Raw genomic sequence first — 18,631 nt, 5'->3', positions numbered from 1 at the left:
TAAATAATGAATAACTACAACTCAAGATGTAAAGTCAGGTTTATGAAATCAAATTAAAAGTAAATTAAACTTTCCTCCCAATTCAACACCATTTCTCATAAGCCACTTATCAATACCACAGCAATCTGTACAACTGTAAGAGACAAGTTACAGCTATTCAATCCTGATAAAAACAAAATAACTCCTATAGTCATAATCATTCCTCAAGAGCATTTAATTTGTTGGTTCTTGCATTATTCCTATCAAAACAAAATCTTGCAGCTTTATTGGAATACATAAATCTCTTTGATTTAAGGGTACTTTATCTCTCTTTTCCTCAGATGAATTTGAAATGGTACAGAGTTAAATTTTTATGGAGTGATTTCTAGGGGGAAAGGCTGACATAATTTTCTCTACAGGACGGTGTATTCTGCTGACAACTCAGAAAGTTTGAAGCCATATGTTTAGCTCACTAGATGTTTTTTGTCAGAGTGTTCTTTCTTCTTCAGCTGTGAATTCACACCCTGTATGGTCATGTCCTTCCTTCTTTATGTGCTAATACACATTCACTATGGATGCGTGGCCTCTTTTCCTATGTGAATGGATATACAGCAGAGGAGCCAGAGGCCTGAATTCATGAAGGAAGTCTCTTCTGATCAGTATCTTCTCACTTTCGACTGCTGAGGATTTAGCTTTTAAAAGCATCCCATTGACAGTATATGTTTGGTAGTGAATTTATCAGAAAGTCTGTGTTTTCTCTAACTTTCCTAGAGGATGCTGACATGGATCTGGGGCTCCATGGCTCTGCCAAACAAAGAGGCGTTGAGTAGACACTATATCTCAACTCTGGCATTACTGATTTATATTTAACATGGCAATCCCACACCTTTTTTTCCTCCTTTTAATGTAGTTTTTTAAAATATAAAGAACAAAAGATACACTGGCTCTAAATATATTCCGATTAAGTGTCCACTTCATGGAGGCTTGGGACTCTAAGACTAATAACTTTTTTTTTAAATGGAAGTGTGCTCATATTCATGCTGTTCTGACCTTCAAAATTAAAAAAAAAAAAAGCTTCTCAGTGCTAAAGGATCTGCCAGCAATGCAGAAGTTGCAGGAGACACATGTTCGATCCCTGGGTCAGGAAGATCCTCTGGAGAAGGGCATGGCAACCCTTCATTAGTCTTGCCTGGAGAATCTCATGGACAGAGGAGCCTGGCAGGCTAAAGGCGACAGGGTCACAAAGAGTTGGACATGACTGGAGACAATGAGCACGCATATATACATTAAGTCCCCCACACAAATCAGTTCCATTCTAAGAGCACATTTGTAAGTATAATTTGTTCGAAAGTCCAACAGAGTTAGCCCAGGTACCCAGCTAACACAATTGGCTATATAGTACTATACTGTACTATTTAAAGTAGTAAATAATAGGTTGAAAATAATTTTCACACAAATAATACATAAACAAACACAAAAATAAAGAGAATATTTTTAATCTTACAATACCTTGTACAATACCTTGAAAAGTACAGTAGCACAGTACACAGCTGGCATACAGGTGCTGGCATCAAGTGAACAGGCAAAAAGAGTTACTGCCTGGAGGAAAGAGAGGAGGTAGGACATGGCAGAGCTGAGGACTGTTAGCAATAAGAGACAGAGGGTAACCTAATGCTGATGGAAGCCATGTATGCATCTTTGAAAGTTCACAACTTGAAGCTTTGTATGTAGAGGACTTACTGTAAAGAAGTATAGTATATGTGGAGGGTAGGAGTGAAAGAGATTTGAAATTATGTAGAGGAGACTTATGGTCACATACGTTTACTATGTTTACTATGGTCATGTAAACATAAGATGGTCACTTCTTTTCTAAGACAGATGCATCAGTAAAGAATGGCTATCATCAGTTTATTGAAATGCCGAATTTGCCTTCACATTATTTGAGTCACAGACTGATTTAGAGGATCCATTTTAGATCAGTAAGTCTAGTGACCACATGTGAACACTGAGACCTATAATATCAAGTGACCTTCCCAAGATCATACGGCAAATTTACAGTAAAAGGAAGACTGAAGCACAGAATTCTCGGTTCTTTCATTTTACCCTTGCTTTCTTTGTTTATGTATCTGTGTCAGGCACTATATCAGGGCTTGAAATTCAAGAATGGTAAGTGAAAACAGAGACAATCTCTTTTCTAGTGGTCCTAGTCTATTATGGGAGCCAAACATTAATCAAATAATTACTTAAATTTTAAAAAGGTAGATTTTATAGAATGACAATGCAGACGCGTATATGCAATAAGGTCAAGAATGGAATAATTTTTTTCAGGCATATAAAAAGAATGCATGCATGCATGATGAAACAACTTGTTTTTTGACACAGGTTTACTTATAAGCACTACTGAAGTTACATCTCAGAGATAAGTCCTTTCAAGGAGCTGTTATTCTCCCAAGATGACCTAGGTACAATGTTTTCAGTCATCCTATTGCATATATTCTTGACTACCAGTTCAGATTAAAATGGTTTGCTCTGCCTTTCCTATTATATCATGAACCTATTAGTGGTAGGTAATTGGATCTTGCCCATTATTTGATCTATACATGTACCTGGATCATATTTTTTATGTTCAGGCAGGAAGAAAAGAAAAAGCAAAGAGTAGGATAGGAAGAGGAGAAACCTGTTGAAGGCAGATACTTCTTGAGTTTCACAACACATTGCTTACCTTATCTAGCTCCACCACAGCTGTGAGGGGCAGCATTTTAAAACTCCCAGTATCTCATCTCAAAAGACTCAATGGAGACTTTTATGTTTTCTTCAATGTTAGACAACTGCTTGTCTAATGGCACAGGCACAGCCTGACAGTGTGTGAAAAGGGAAACTTACCCAACATCTCTAGAGGTAACCCATAACCAGTAAGCTACAGGAGTTATTGGATAATTGCCTCATATTTTGATCATCTAAAGAAGCATTTCTGTGGGGCATTCTACATGGTTTCATACAGGGTCAATTAATAGGATGTCCCATTTTCATGATGATAAACTGTTCAAGGATGCATTCTTTAATGACTTTTTCCTTCAATTGATCAGTCTCTGTCTCTCTATTCCCTCATTCTTCTTTCTGAGATAACATCTGGAAAAAAAAATTGCTTGCACCTAAGTCTATGTCTCAGGCACTGAGGAGGTAAGAGGAAGAAGGAAGCAACTGAGGTAAGGTTTCAAGGTGAGAAGAAAGAGTAAGTAATGTAAGATTGGGTAGAAAGTATGGCTAAGTCTAATGTTTAGAAAATAATCAGCATTTGGTAGATGCTAATAATATTAAAGAAAGCTGGTTCAATTGGATTGTTGAGGCACCGTAACATAAAAAAAAGTATGGATTAAGATACAAGGATTTATGTATAATTTTGGTCTATTGGTAGTTCTCAATCTTGACTGAATCAAAATATTGTTGTTGTTTAGTCACTAAGTTGTGTCCAACACTTTTGCCACCCCACGGACTGTAGCCCTCAGGCTCCTCTGTCCATGACATTCCCAGGCAAGAACACTGGAGTGGGTTGCCATTTCCTTCTCCAGGGGATTTTCCTGACTCGGGGATTGAACCCATGTCTCTTGCATTGCAGGCGGATTCTTTATTACTGAGTGATCTGGGAATCAAAATATTACAAAGGCTTAAAAGTTTCCAGTATCCCAAAACTTAAAATAAGAATTTATCCAAAGTTGGATATCTAGCACATAGATGTTAAAACAGGTGTAACAGAGTTAAAAACCACTTGAGCCTTATGACTATACAGTGAAAGTGAGAAATAGATTTAATGGACTAGGTCTAATAGACAGAGTGCCTGATGAACTATGGATGGAGGTTCATGACACTGTACAGGAGACGGGAATCAAGACCATTCCCAAGAAAAAAAAATGCAAAAAAGCAAAATGGCTGTCTGAAGAGACCTTACAAATAGCTGTGAAAAGAACAGAAGCGAAAAGCAAAGGAGAAAAGGAAAGATATTCCCATTTGAATGCAGAATTCCAAAGAATAGCAAGGAGAGATAAGAAAGCCTTCCTCATCGATCAATGCAAAGAAATAGAGGAAAACAATAGAATGGGAAAGACTAGAGATCTCTTCAAGAAAATCGGAGCTACCAAGGGAACATTTCATGCAAAGATGGGCTCAATAAAGGAAAGAAATGATAGAGACCTAACAGAAGCAGAAGATATTAAGAAGAGGTGGCAAGAACACACAGAAGAACTGTACAAAAAAGATCTTCATGACACAGATAATCACAATGGTGTGATCACTCACCTAGAGCCAGACATCCTGGAATGTGAAGTCAAGTGGGCCTTAGAAAGCATCACTATGAATAAAGCTAGTGGAGGTGATGGAATTCCAGTTGAGCTATTTCAAATCCTGAAATATGACACTGTGAAAGTGCTGCACTTAATATGCCAGCAAATTTGGAAAACTCAGCAGTGGCCACAGGACTGGAAAAGGTCAGTTTTCATTCCAATCCCAAAAAAAGGCAATGCCAAAGAATAATCAAACTACTGCACAATTACACTCATCTCACACGCTATTAAAATGATGCTTAAAATTCTCCAAGCCAGGCTTAAGCAATACATGAACCGTGAAATTCCAGATGTTCAAGATGGTTTTAGAAAACGCAGAGGAATCAGAGATCAAACTGACAACATCCCCTGGATCATCGCAAAGCAAGAGAGTTCCAGAAAAACATCTATTTCTGCTTTATTGACTATGCCAAAGCCTTTGACTATGTGAATCACAATAAACTGTGGAAAATTCTGAAAGAGATGGGAAGACCAGACCACCTGTCCTGCCTCTTGAGAAATCGGTATGCAGATCAGGAAGCAACAGTTAGAACTGGACATGGAACAACAAACTGGTTCCAAAAAGGAAAGGAGTATGTCAAGGCTGTATATTGTCACCCTGTTTATTTGACTTATATGCAGAGTACATCATGAGAAACACTGGGCTGGAGGAAGCACAAGCTAGAATCAAGATTGCCGGGAGAAATATCAATAACCTCAGATATGCAGATGACACCACCCTTATGGCAGAAAGCCAAGAAGAACTAAAAAGCCTCTTGATGAAAGTGAAAGAGGAGAGTGAAAAAGTTGGCTTAAATCTCAACATTCAGAAAACTAAGATCATGGCATCTGGTCCCATCACTTCATGGCAAATAGATGGGGAAATGGTAGAAACAGTGGCTGAGTATTTTTCTGGGCTCCAAAATCACTGCAGATGGTGACTGCAGCCATGAAATTAAAAGACACTTACTCCTTGGAAGGAAAGTTTTGACCAACCTAGACAGCATATTAAAAAGAAGAAATATAACTTTGCCAACAAAGGTCTGTTTAGTCAAGGCTGTGGTTTTTCCAGTGGTAATATAGGGATCTGAGAGTTGGACTATAAAGAAAGCTGAGCACTGAAGAATTGATCCTTTTGAACTGTGGTGTTGGAGAAGACTCTTGAGAGTCCCTTGAGCTGCAAGGAGAACCAACCAGTCCATCCTAAAGGAGATCAGCCCTGGGTGTTCATTGGAGGAACTGATGTTGAAGCTGAAACTCCAATACTTTGGCCACCTGATGCAAATAGCTGACTCACTGAAAAGACAGTGGGAAAGATTGAGGGCAGGAGGAGGGAAGGCAGGAGGAGGGCAGGGAAAAGACAGCTGGGAAAGATTGGGGGCAGGAGGAGAAGGGGACGACAGAGGATGAGATGGTTGGATGGCATACTGACACAATGGACCTGAGTTTGAGTAAACTCCGGGAGTTGGTGATGGACAGGGAGGCCTGGCATGTTGCGGTTCATGGGGTCGCAAACAGTCAGATACAACTGAGCGACTGAACTGAACTGAGCAGCTGTTCTCAAACAAAAATGTTGCAGGTAGAAGTGTACTAGAGGTTGACAAATCGGCATCAAGAATAGATCTTGAAACCATATTAATCAGCAAAAAATATTCTTTTAAATGTTGTTAATGTAAATTTAAAATATATTCACACAATTTAACAAATATACATTAAAAATTTTAGAATCACTGTCAATAGAAGGAGAGAGAGATGTGAGGAGAGAGAAGAAAAGGAAACTGATCAAACCAGATGGGGGGCTTGCAGAGATCAATAACAAGTATGATTAACTCATCCTTTTTTATCAATGCTCCCTTTCCAAAAATATTTTTTGAAAACTGGAAAGGTATATTTATCATAGATAATGTTAGTTCTAGTATGTGTTTCTATGTGTACTTATACTTACACATGCATATTTAGAAGAGTGGGATTGAAAACCCAATGAATTACCCTGGCTAAATGACAATTGCAAATAATCAATAATCAGTATTGATTTTTATCTTTTTATCTCCTGGCTATGTACGGCAATCACTTGTGCTGACCATTAGTCCATGTTCCCCTGTTAAATAAACTAATGGTAGCCCGAGCTAATGCAGAGCCAAGACTTAACAGAAAAGGCAATAAGATAAATTAAGTGACTGAATCCCAGTTTTCATGCTAACAAGCTGGGCAAATACCTGAGACTGCAATGATATAAGAGGAGAGACACAATAGACTATATTATTCTGCATGGGAGTTTCTAAGAGGAGACAGGGACTGTCGAGCATTTACAATTCAATCATATAATGCATATTCCTGTGTGCTTGAACTTAGCATCTACTCAAGGTTTACAATCCCTTTCTTCTTTACCCAAATTCAGGGAGTTAGAGTCTGTCAGGTTTGAGTGGGAATTTGTTCAGTACCTGACAACATTCTTGACTTCCTATCTACTCTATGGATGGGCTTTCCCAGGTGGTGCTAGAGGTAAATAACCCTCTTGCCCATGCAGGAGACATAAGAGATATGGGTTAAATCCCTGGGTAGGGAAGATCCCCTGGAGGTGGGCATAACAACCCACTTCAGTATTCCTGCCTGCAGATCCCATGGACAGAGAAGCCTGGAGGACAACAGTCCATAGGGTTGCTAAGAGTCAGAGATGACTGAAGCGACTTAACACGCATGCACTACTGTATGAATAATTTTTTAAAAACATAACATTTTTCCTGGTGAATATATTTCCTCAGATATATAATTGCTAAAGTGAAATCCTCATGAATGTCTCAGCTAGTTATGAGTAACCATAGAATGAAAAAAAATGATACAAATGGCTATACATTTTCAGAAATAGCTTTTCCACACATTAAAATTATATGTGTATACAGTTAAATAAGCAGATAATTCCTCTCAGTTCATTTGATTACTCTATTTTTTGGCTTTGGATAATAGTTTAGGTGTGGCATTTTCAAACAGAAAGGAATACATGAAGTTTAAATATTAGTTAATTTATTTGGACCCACACAATTTCAATTTATAGTGCTGGAGATAGTCACATGCAGAACACATTCTTAAACTTATCATACCAAAATTTTAGAATATTTTCAATCACTTAAAAAAAAGTGGTTTCAGCCTAGGAAACTGCTAAAGATGGCAGGAGGGCAGGTCCTGGTGCTAGATGGCTGAGATCATCTCCTGAGCCACCGGCGGCCGTCGTGGTTCTTCCAGGTCAGTGAGAAGGCTGTGTTTATGTGCTATGAGGGCATCAACATTTTGTCAGTTTCTACAGAAATAAGTTGAAGTATCTGGCATTCCTCCACAAATAATGAACACCAACCCCTCTCGTGGACCCTACCACTTCTGAGTCCCAGCCATGGGGGACATGCTGCTCCATGAGACCAAGCAAGGCCAGGATGCCCTGGACCACCTCAAGATGTTTGCTGGGATCCCGCCACCCTATGACAAGAAAAAGCGAATGGTGGTTCCTGCTGCCCTCAAGGTTTTGTGTCTGAAGCCTACACAGAAGTGTGCCTACCTATGCCGCCCAGCTCATGAAGTTGGTTGGAAGTGCCAGGTGGTAACAATCACCCTAGAGGAAAAGAGAAAGGAGAAGGCCACGATCCATCATCAGAAAAAGCAGCTTATGAGGCTATGGAAGCAGGCCGAAAAGAATATAGAGAAGAAAACTGACAAATTCACAGAGGTCCTTAAGACCCACAGTTTCCTAGTCTGAGCCCAATAAAACTGACCATTTATTCCTCAAAAAAATAAAACAAAAAATGGATTTAAAGGAATGTCTGTTATTGTGCTTTCATACATTTGAAATTTTCTAGTATCCAGATCCTCAATTAAGATTCCAAACAATGATTTGGTACTTTTTCCAACTTCAGAACAGTATTGAGCACTAATATGAAATTACTGGGCATCAAATTTTAATAAATAAAAACATAATAATTTCTACAAATGAAGCCATTTTTCTACCAATCAAATTTCTAAGAAATATTGATTATGGTTACATGCTACCTTTACCTTAAAATTGCTCTAAAAATAACATACTTGATAGTTGCACTTTTGATTTAAACTAGACTGGTATAATATACAATATATTAATAGCTCAATTAAGGAGGAATGGTTGTTTGGACATATTTTACTTCAAGTTTCATTTGTTACTAGTTGCGTTGTATGAGAGTCTACTGCACACACTATCCTCGTACCAAGACAAAGATCAGAACACTGTCAGTTTCTTAAGAACTGTGAAGCATACAAGTATAACACAGTATTAAAAATTGTGCATTCTAGTCCACAGATATTTACTTCTTCCTGCAGCAGCAGTAACACTGAGCAGGAGAAAAAGTGCCACTTCAGTTACAATTAAACCAGGTTTCCATGCGTAGCTTAACATTAAGCAGACCCATGTGTGGAGTCTGCAAAGAAAGCAAAAAAGAAGTGACTGTGAAATATGCTGATTTGACTGCAAAGTAGTTGGATCAATTTTCACGTGCACAACAGCTTACTGTTGGTTAAGAATTTAGACTTGTAGCTCCCCCACAAGTACTTATCTTGTGGCTCATCCACCAGGGAAGAAATATCTCAGATTGTGAAATTTAGCCACGCTCTGGTTCACAGAGGCTGCTTAACCTTCTTATGACTCAGAGTTCTCATCTGTGAAAAATGCCTCATGTGATGATCCTCAGAATTAAATAACACAGACCTCAGAAAAACCTAGAAGAGAGCCCTTCATGTGAACCTTCAACAAATGTTAGCAATTATTTTTCAATACAGTATTTAAAATAAATAAGAGTCTAGAATTTGCAGATAAACTTGGAGTGCACCGGAGATAAGTTTGCAAATTTCTTCAGTGCCAAGCACACAGTAATAATAATAATTATAAATCTCCTCTATAACAATCTCCCTTTGATTTCAGTCCTTACATAGTACGTGCTAACCCTGATAAAATGAAACCTAAATTAATTTTGAGGTTGTTATACTGTAGCAAATGAGCAAAGAAGCTATATTTGTCCTAAACTGACAGTGATTACACCTATTTCTCTGAGTTTGTAAACTGATACCTAATATTTGTAGTTTAGTTTAGAATATATCATTATTAGATATTCCAGGATATGGGACTTACCTGGTGGTCTAGTGGTTAAGACTTTGTTCTACCACTTCAAAGGGCACTGGTTCCATTCCTGGTCAGAAACTAAGATCCCACATATCAGGTTGTATCCAAACTAAAAGGAAAAACAAAAAAACAAAAGCAAAACCAACAGTGCACAATAGTATATATTCCAGGATAGTTCCCTATTTAGATAGACAAATTAATACTGTGTTTTATTTTGAATATAAAAGCATTCAATTATTTAGGTAGGAAACATTTGACTAATGTCTGTGAGGGATGCCAAATAAATATATCAATTTTAGAAGCAATTGATTTTTATTTTGAAAGAATTCCTGTTACTATTTGAGCTGCCCTTTTGATAGAAACTCAATGTTATCTCTCATATTAGTCATAGTTGCCTTAATATTTCATCTTATCTTTTTAAAGTACAAGATTCTAAATATATAGATCTTGACTTATTTATTCTTTATATATCCAGGGCCAGAATAAAGTATACCCAAGTACTCAGTACTTATTTGGTGAATGAAAGAATGAGAGCTAATGTCAGATACACCACGATGCCCCGCCCAGCACTCTGCTCAGCACTTTACACTTTGTATATCAGAGAAAATGTTGGGAAATTAATGGATATCAGTATGTCAGAGAGATAACATAAGATGCTTTCATTAGAAACTGTGACACAATTTTTACTAAAGTGCTAACAAATATCACAGAATCAGTAACATGAAAATATGCTATGAAAAAAAAATATGACCTGTTAGACAGACTCTCAGTATTCTAATGAAATACACATTTATAATCTTGGCAAAGGGCAAAATGTCTTCATACAGGAGCCCTAGAGTATATAATCCAACTAGCGTGAAAATGCAGAGTTATATGGCAATATGTTGAAACAAATGTTATGACCAATCAGCTAAACTAAAGTTTGTAGTCAGTAGTAAAACTTTCATAGAGCTGTCATACATTTATTAATATAAAGGAAGCTACTACACAGATATTTCCTGAATGAATTAACAAATTAAACAATAAATAATTGTTTCATGAATGTATAATTATTAGGTTATCTAGGTGAGTAACTAAGAATTCCAAAACCCCAAAATACTCAGAAAAGTTTAGTTGCTTGTTTAAGCTCTTAAAAAAAAAAAAAAAAAAAATCAAGATTCATCACCTGAATTTAAGGCTGAAGATTCTTCTACCTGATACTCTTGAATCTTATAAGAGTTGTTCATTGCCCAAGAGAACTTAGCATCATTGGCCATAAAACTATTTCCTTAGTGTTAAAATCTTACTAACGTTTTGAATAATGGTATTGCCCTAGTAATCATGAAGCAACATTCTCCTTGGAGTCAGTCAGGTGTTTCCATTAGCAAAAATCAGTGGCAAGGCACTACTCCCCTGGAGTGGTATTTGCTGCAATCATTTTATGCTTTAACAAGACAACTTGCATTTTATAACTTTGTATTCCCCCACTCCCCACATTTTTTTCCTGACTTTGGAAATGTCTTTAAATTTATTGCCAAACAAAAATTATTCCAGTGAGAAATAGCTATTGTTAATTTTTTAAAAAAGCTAAAGAGAGAGGGGAAAGAGACATTATACCTTATCATTTTTATTGCAGAATGAATAAAGCCATTTTCAAAGAACTTTAAAATGAAGAGATATGGAGTCTAGCTCAAGATAGTAGAGCAGAAAGACCAAGTTTATCTCCTTCAGTGGACACACCAAAATGACAACTCCATATAGAACAGCTGTCTCTTGAGAGTGACCTGAAGATTAGCAGAACACATTTCCTAGAACGAAGGATATATGAATAAGAACGACATTGAGATGAATAGGAGAGGTGGAGATGTGCTCTAGTCAGACCCACACGCCCTGTGTGACAAACCCTAAGAAGGAGGCACAGCACACAGCAGCGCAGCCGCTATGGAAAAGAGTAGGGAGGTGTGCAAATAATTAATAATGGTACGATCATATGGTCCAGAAATTTCAGTTATGGATATTTTCCCAAAGAAAACAAAAACAATAACCTGAAAAGATATATACAGCCCTATGTTATCACAGCATCATTCACAATAGCCAAGATATTATAATAAAACAACCTAAGTGTCCATCAATAGATGAATTGATAAAGAAGATGTGGTATATTTATAATGGCATGTTACTCAACCATATAAAAGAGTGAAAGCTTGCCAACTGTAACAAGATGGATGGACCTAGTATTATGGGATTGGTATTATGCTAGGTGAAATTAGACAAAAAAGACAAAGGCTTCATGATTTCACTTTACATGCAAAGTCTAAAAAACAAAAAAACAAAGCAAAACAAAAACAGACTCATAGTTACAGAGATACAATAAGGTTGGGTAAAATAGATGAAGGGGATTAAGATCAAGGTACAAGTTTCAAGTTATAACATAAGTCTTGGGGATATAATGTACAGCATAGAAAATAAATAATATTGTCACAACTTTATATGATGACAGATGGTTACTAGAATTACCATGGTGGTAAATTTGTAATGTATATAAATGTTGAATCACCATGTAATACAGCTGAAACATATAATATTGTATGTCAACTGTACTTCAATAAAAAAGGAAAAAAGGAAAAATGTAGAGATGTATAATATTTATGAGTTTTCAGGACTTGGATTAAGAAAATACTCCTTTTGTGCTAGAGAAGAGTAATTAAAACACAACTTTTAAAATTTCTCTTGCACTCTTCACCACTCTTAAAGAATTAAGGATATGTATCCATGCCAGGGCAGACTAAAAGCCTTATAAATCACAGGATACACAGTTTTTTTAGTCTTTTTCTCTATTTGTACATAAACTGAGTATGCGTGCATGCTAAGTCACTTCAGTCATGTCTGACTCTTTGTGACCCCCTGGACTGCAGCCTACCAGGTTCCTCTGTCCATGGGATTTTCCAGGCAAGTGGAGTGGAGTGGGTTGCCATGCCCTCCTCCAGGGGATCTTCCCCACCCAGGGATCGAACCTGCATTTCTTAGATGAAACATGCGTTTCATCAGCAGGCATGCGGGTTCTTTTTTTTTTTTTTTTTCTGTTACATAAGTTCATTTATTTTTATTTATTTTTTTTTCTTTCTTTTTTTTTATTTATTATTATTTTTTTTTTGTCATACATTGATATGAATCAGCCATAGATTTACACGTATTCCCCATCCCGATCCCCCCTCCCACCTCCCTCTCCACCCGATTCCTCTGGGTCTTCCCAGTGCACCAGGTCCGAGCACTTGTCTCATGCATCCCACCTGGGCTGGTGATCTGTTTCACCATAGATAGTATACATGCTGTTCTTTTGAAATATCCCACCCTCACATTCTCCCACAGAGTTCAAAAGTCTGTTCTGTATTTCTGTGCCTCTTTTTCTGTTTTGCATATAGGGTTATCGTTACCATCTTTCTAAATTCCATATATATGTGTTAGTATGCTGTAATGTCCTTTACCTTTCTGGCTTACTTCACTCTGTATAAGGGGCTCCAGTTTCATCCATCTCATTAGGACTGGTTCAAATGAATTCTTTTTAACGGCTGAGTAATATAAGTGCCACCTAGGAAAGTGAATATAAATCAGTATAAACTCGTTAGGAAAACACACAGATAATGATAAAGAGCATAATGAAACTGTTACCTCGTAATCTTGACATTGGCTTACTTCCAGACAATCCCCACAACTTTATCTAAGGGTTGTGGTTGCTTAAATTGTTTAATGAAATAATTTTATATAGATTTGGGAAATAAGTTGACTGCAAGGCAAGAATAATGTGTTAATTCATAATGTATTATAGTGCAAAGGCTAACTAATTTCCATATGACTGTCTTGCTAATACTTATGATTAGTGTTCTGAATTTCACAAGTGTCACTAACCACACGCTCATCCATTCAGTATGTGATAATATCTCTGATCATTTTGCATAAATACACACAAATTAGCTTTGGCTATGTAATTATAATAGGAATCACTCCAGTGTTCTTGCCTGGAGAATCCCAGGGACGGGGAAGCCTGGTGGGCAGCTGTCTATGGGGTCGCACAGAGTCAGACATGACTGAAGCGACTTAGCAGCAGCAGCAGTACCTACATTTATTCATTTTTCTGTCTTTGTTGCACATAATGGCTTCTATTTGATCCCTATATGAGTTCCTTATATAAGTAAATCTTCACCCATGGAGACACGGCCTTTTAAGAGTCAAACTTACTAATAGCTAAAATGTCTCTGCCAATAAAAAAAACTTATTTGGAGTTGATCTAAATCAATGAGTCAAGTCACTGTGACTTTTCTAAATGTCAATTTTATTTAGACTTGCAGAAAAAAATTAGAATGCATAACTTCAGCCACATAAAACTGGCAACAAGATCTGCTATATTCATAATAACTGCCTTTTCTTTTTCCATAGCTCCTAATTTTTGTTTTGTATCTCCTAACTACGCATCAAATATATTTATGCTATAGAATTCTGAAAGCTATTAAATAATAGCAGCTAATGTTTATGATTATGTGGTAAATTAAAATTCTAAGAAGTTGTGCGTGGACCCTTTTGAATCTCACAATAAGGCTGTGAGGTGGCTATCACAATTAACACTTTGTGCACATGAAGTAACTGGGGCTAAAGGAGGTTTAGTAAACCAGTAAATGATGGCACAATGATACAAAACCCTCATGTTTGGGTGGTGATATGATGAAGGACCTGCAAAATACAGTAACTAATAAATAAAACCTCAATATGTGAGTAGATGTTTGATTATATTCTTATTATATAAATGATATTTTCTAATTTACATAAATTCATCAGTTTATATCAATATGAAGTAAATATTAATGTCTAGTATTATTCAGAGGACTATATTTTACTCAACATGTATGTACACAATAAATTTTTTTTTGCTTTAATTAGCCTAGTATTTCCAGTGAAGGAGATGATAATCCCAAAACACTAAAAATAGTCAGTAAGAAATAATTAGTAGAAAACTGATTCTGAAATTAAAAGCATCTGCTGAATAAACAATATAAATTACTCTGAATAGTTCGGGATAGAAAAGACTTTGATTTGGGGGTTAATGGGAGCCATAAAATATTCAACTTTAAAAAATTTCTTTGGTGCTACTGAGACTCCTTGCTTTTGCAAAATGACATATTTCAATGGATATAAGTTATTGAATAACTGTTTCTCTCGTATAAGAATTTTTTTCCAAAAGTATTTTTAGGAAATCTGAGTTAGGCATGAACAACTATGATGTCTGAAAAACAAAGAGCTGGTGGTATAGTGATGAGCAGCTGCCTTCCATAGAGTTGTTTTATAAGTGGATGGGCTATTATTAGATTTTTTTTAATGGAAAAGGAAAGGGAAAGTAGATACTATATCAACGAATCACTATATATTATATAAAATATATCTTATTATTTATATATACACATATATATGTCGTGCTTCTTTTCCAACCTCAGAGCAGCACCAAAAGTTGCATTATATTAATTTTAACAATTAAAATATTTTTCATCCATTTAACAATTAAAATAAATAAAAAGATAGTGGATGATCATTTAAACCCAGGATACCAAATTCCATGCTCTTCCTAGATACCACAGAAAATGCAAGGTTTTCAATAGAAGTGCTATATTAAATGCTTCTTAAGTCACCACTGACTCTGACTATCTACAGCTATCCAGTAGATCAGGCTTTAATTGGATAATAATTAAAACAATTTATATTATCACCAATATTTTCAATGAATTTCTTGAGAAGTCTAATCACAGTAGTTGCATAAAGATGGAGGAGTTTTAGACATTCCCATCGAGCAAGCCTCATCTACATTAACTTTTATTCAATCAGCATCTACTTTGCAATGACTGGCTATCTTCCTTCTTTCATATTCCAAGATGTGGTATATTCATACAATGGAATATTGCTCAGCCATAAAAATGAATGAAATAATGCCATTTGCAGCAACATAGATGGACACAGATATTTTCATACTAAATGTAGTAAGTCAGACAGAGAAAGACAAATATTAAATGATATTGCTTAAAAGTGGAAACTTAAAAAAAAGATACAAATGAAATTATATATAAAACAGAAATAGACCCACAAACACAGAAAACAAACTTATGATTACCAAAGATGAAAGTGGAGGAGGAATAAATCAGAAGCTTGAGAGCAACATATAAAGTAACATATAAAGAAGCATTTAATAAATCAGGAGTTTGGAAGTAACTGCTATATGGAAAATAGATAACCAAGAAGGACTTACTGCATAGCACAAACATGTATACTCAATATTTCATAATAACCTATAAGGGAAAAATCTGGAGAATAATTGATATGTATATATGTATAACTGAATCACTCTGCTGTACACATAAAACTAACCTAACTTTGTACATCAACTATGCGTCAATAAAAAAGTATACTGCTTCAGAAGTTACGAAGTTGACCTCTTTGTGAAATGCAATTAAACAGATGTCCTCCGTTCTGACTTTCTTTAACTTCTCCGTAGAATTTAACATTACTGACACCCTCTTCTTTGAAACTCTCATAGGCATTGCCCTGAAGATGGTCACCTTAAATTGGATTATTTATAATGTAAAGGATATCTGATATGATTGTTTTAAAAATGCCATATCAATGGTGTTCTTGTCCCTTCTCTACTTCATTTGTTCTGACTTAGAAAAGCTAATTAACATCTTTCAGGATGGTTTTCTCTTTGGAAAATGTGAACAAAAGTGGTGCTTTGATTATAAGGTTGTTGCAAAGAATAAACAAAATACCAAATATTAAATGTTCTATACATAGACTGGCTTATTGTCTTTTGCATATAGTAACAATTTTTATTTTTATTTTTTTAGTAAAAAGGGATAGATTGAAAAAAAAGAACTTTAAATCCCTTGACACTGAAATGGAATGAGATGGAAGGTAGGTAGCTAGGTTCTCTGTGAGGTAACATGTGAGGTAACAATGTCTGGTACATTATAGGCCCACAGAAATGTTATACATTTACACAAGAAATAAGGTCTAAGGCACTCTTTCTGGACTTGTTGACTCTGTATGAGCAGAGATGAGAGGTGTAGCATTTGGGTGGCAAATCACTGTTTTTATGGAGTCTCTCCTATATTCTGTTGAACATAAAGATTTAGTCTCAAAAAGCACTTCCACTTTAAGCCTCCAACTAAGTTTGATATAATGAGGTGTGATTTTTTTAAATATTATGTTCATATTTCATTCAACAATTTGTGTTTCAGCAAGTTTGCTGTCAGTTTATTGTAATTTAAAGGTACAAGAAGACTTCTTTTATGAGTGAAAAGATTCATAATTCTTAACTGCTATTATCACAGCAAATCATTCTAAATGAAACCTGGAAATATTTATTGATACAAAATAGATATAATCATAAAGATTTTGTGATGTTATACTGAATAGATGCCAACTTGAGAATATTTACCTAGTATGATTTATCTGTCCCATCTTTCTCATTCTATGTCACTGTCTTAATTCAAATGCTTATTATTTCTCACTTACTGAATGGCAACTAACCCTCAATTCTTCTCATCATCTCCTTTTTTCACCATGCATGACGTTACTTTTCCTTAAGCATAGTGCCAATCAATTCAGTCTTTGTGTTGAAAATATAACTTGTCTACTGTTCAAATATTCACTTTGCCATTCTAGACTTCACAAATTGTAACCAACAGCTCTACTATCTCATCTTATTTTTTCACTGAACTCCAATACAGACTCTAATCTAGATCCATTTTGTCCAATACAGTGGCCATTAGCCACATACGTGGTTATAAAGCATTTTGCACATGTCTCATCTGAGTTGAGATGTGGTATGATTACAAAGTATACACACCATTTTTTGTAACTTGGTACAAAAATATTTAATATGTCTACATCATTTTACACTGATTACATGTTAAAGTGTTAATATTTTTAATCTATTGGGCTAGAAAAAAATATCATTAACATTAATTTCACCTGTTTTTCATTTTTTGATGGGGCTACTGGAAATCTAAAATTGCTTATGCAGGTCATATTCCATTTAATTTGGACAGAGATTCTTCAGAGAAGAATGAATGTAAATCAGATATGTCATTTTTGTTACTACTTTGAGTCTTATATAGTTTCTCTACGTATGGAATAAATATCTGTTAAGTGCCTACCAGTTGTCAGGCATGTTTCTCAAAACTGAAAATACTGATGTGATCAAGATTGAAAAGGTCTGCCTCTCTTAGAGCTTAACTTTCATGGAATATAGGGAAAATAAAACAAGAAAACAAACACAATTTCAAAGTGTGATACATGGCAAAGTGTGAATGGATGATATACATGAGATACTTACTACCTGGAGATTATGATTATTTTATCGTTTCACCAAAGCAATCTGTATGAATAGGTGACATTTGAATGGAGATGAGAAGAATGGGAGAGTGCCAGTATCTTCATAATTTGCATTCATAGGTAATATGAAAACATTTGGTTTTTCATGTATGTGTATACATCATCAAGTAAGGTTTTACTCCAAGACTGAGGCTCTGTGTTTGATATTACGAGAGGGGAAGTCTGATCTGGAAATTTATTCTATGTAACAAAAAAAGAACCGAGGTAATAAGAACTAACCTAAAAATGAAATTAGGTCTGCAGATCTTTAATAAACCATTCCCTGATTATCTTCTATGTGGATGGAAATTTTAAGATTGCATTTTTTTATTCACCTGGAATTTAGCCAATTATTTTTCTTTTAAATCAGTTTACATCTGGGCAAAAGGTTAAATCTTGAAACATCTGTGAAGGCAGGTGTTCTGTTTCTGCTTTCCAAAGGATGCACAAATCAACAAAGGATCCAGACCAACAGATGGTGTAAATTATAAGAAATTCTAGAAGTAGCATGTGCAGGTGAAGCTGGTGTACTCACATCTGTAACAGGCGATCGCAGATATGCCCCTGAGTGACTTTTTCCATTACTCTGACAATTGTCAGATTCCTCTCAAGGGCAAATTCCAATGACACTGGTTTTTCATGACATGGAGAATTATTGCTGCCATCCAAAAAGGAACTCCTGTATTGAATTGTGGGACAGAACTTTCGAGGCAATTAGTTCTACTTTTCCCAAAGAATGAAAGGTGAGCCACAGAACATTTTGAAATATTATCACATTTTTTATATATTATGGAATTCATTCATGACACAA

At 35.7% G+C, this 18,631-nt stretch overlaps 1 long non-coding RNA gene and 1 pseudogene across 1 annotated transcript in view; one reads left to right on the top strand and one right to left on the bottom strand.

The window, feature by feature from the left end:
• The first annotated feature begins 7,395 nt into the window (after nucleotides 1-7,395).
• LOC133050506 (large ribosomal subunit protein uL13-like) lies at nucleotides 7,396-8,040 on the top strand (annotated as a pseudogene).
• Nucleotides 8,041-9,443: 1,403 nt separating this feature from the next.
• LOC133050511 (uncharacterized) overlaps nucleotides 9,444-18,631 on the bottom strand; it is a 55,603-nt gene continuing 46,415 nt past the window's right edge. Inside the window, exons 3-4 of the long non-coding RNA XR_009691633.1 lie at nucleotides 12,894-12,997; nucleotides 9,444-9,538 (exon numbers count right to left, since the gene is read on the bottom strand). This is a non-coding gene — a long non-coding RNA (uncharacterized LOC133050511). The remainder of the gene's footprint in view (nucleotides 9,539-12,893; nucleotides 12,998-18,631) is intronic.

The sequence above is a fragment of the Dama dama genome, chromosome 4, assembly GCF_033118175.1.
Source record: "Dama dama isolate Ldn47 chromosome 4, ASM3311817v1, whole genome shotgun sequence".
NCBI classification, from domain to species: domain Eukaryota; kingdom Metazoa; phylum Chordata; class Mammalia; order Artiodactyla; family Cervidae; genus Dama; species Dama dama.
The sequence above is the reverse complement of the archived record's forward strand: the minus strand, read 5'-3'. Positions and strand labels throughout refer to the sequence as shown.